Source organism: Myotis davidii, unplaced genomic scaffold (assembly GCF_000327345.1).
Source record: "Myotis davidii unplaced genomic scaffold, ASM32734v1 scaffold685, whole genome shotgun sequence".
NCBI classification, from domain to species: domain Eukaryota; kingdom Metazoa; phylum Chordata; class Mammalia; order Chiroptera; family Vespertilionidae; genus Myotis; species Myotis davidii.
The window spans coordinates 163692-165276 of NW_006295823.1; positions in this window are offsets into that span (position 1 = coordinate 163692).

Here is a 1585-nt window from a genome sequence, read left to right on the forward strand (position 1 = left end):
GGGAGCCTTGTTGGGAAAGGGAAGCGGGCCGGGCGGATGGGAACTGGGGGGCCATGGGCAGGGGCGCTGGAGCACCAAGGATCGCACCTCCCTGTGTGCAGCCACCCACGGAGCCGGTCCCCAAACTCTGCGTCCGAGGAACCCACGTGGACGGCGTTTCCTTCTTTTTCTTAACGCGGCTGCTCCTGGAATTATTCTTTAATTTCTTACTGTGCCCAGAAGACACGGGAAGTGTCCGTATAAATATAATACAAGCCGGGAGGGCTGGAAGGGGAGCCAAAGCCAGAGAAAAGTGATGTGATCTCTCTGAAATATGTCTTTATTAAACACAGCGTCAGGGATATTCTTCCAGAAGATATTCAATAGGTGCATGTGCATGTGATCTGACTTTATCTTCCAGTTAAAAGAGAGAGAGAGAGCTTTGAAGCTCTTTTACTTGCCCAACATTTAAAGCCATATTCACTAGTAACTAGACTCAAACTCAGAGCAACTTTCCGGGGCCCAGAGGAAACGAATAGCGACAGACATGCATTAGTGCAGGTCATAAAACATCGGCACATCAAAACGTTTTAGATGAAAGCACATTTGAATATCGCAAGCCTTCCTGCAGGGCAGCAACAGCCTAAATGTTTATGGGTAAACTTTTTTTTTCCACTGGGGGGTGCAGTTGGTCAGCCTATGGAGATTTCCACAGCTCCTTTCTGAGTGTACTTTGTAAATAATAACAGAGGTGATAATTTCCAAGATACTGTAGTATGTGGGAAGAGAAAGGGGGAGAGAGAGAGAGAGAGAGAGAGAGAGAGAGAGAGAGGAGAGAGAGGTTTTCATTAGCGAAAGGAAGAGGGACACGTACACCCCCTCCACTTTTCCTGGAAGAGGTTCCAAGATTTTTAAGTCGTTGGGGAAAAAAAAAGCACAAAAGAAAAAGAAAATTCCAGGACACACGAGGATCCGATGAAACGCAAAATTCAGCGCCTGTCAAGTTCCAAGTGCCTCTGGCTGCTCTTGAGTTGAGTCGTGGCGTCAGAGACCGTCTGCTGGACACACCCTAACATACGTGCCATCAGATTCTTTACCGCCATCGGCTGACCCCTGGGAATAACGGGATGAATGAGAGCCTTTTACTGACAGAGCTGGAAAGAGCGCCTCCTCCATCAAGACTAACAGGAAGAGACTGGAAATCCGGGTAGCTCCTACTGACGTGTAGGCCCTGGGGAGTATAGCCGAGGCTGGAATGTTGGTCAGGAAAAATGATACTGCAGTAGAAGATTTTTTTTGTCCTCCTATTAGTATTTTCTTCACGTTTTGACATCCCTGACGTGACTTATTATCATTTAATTGGCAGTATTTTTTTCTCTCTCTTTGTGATACATAAAATGAGGGCACACCTTACGAAGCATGGTGCCTTCCACTCGATGAAACATGTCACTGGTCTGTAATAATCACAAGTAAATCCTTTGCAATGAAAATATGTACATTTTTTCACTTCCTCCGGTTAGATTGAATAGCTCCCGATTAAACATTGACCTCAGGGTGGCTCTTTTTAACATTCTTGTTTGCGCAAATCCTTCTTCCAATTAAATGA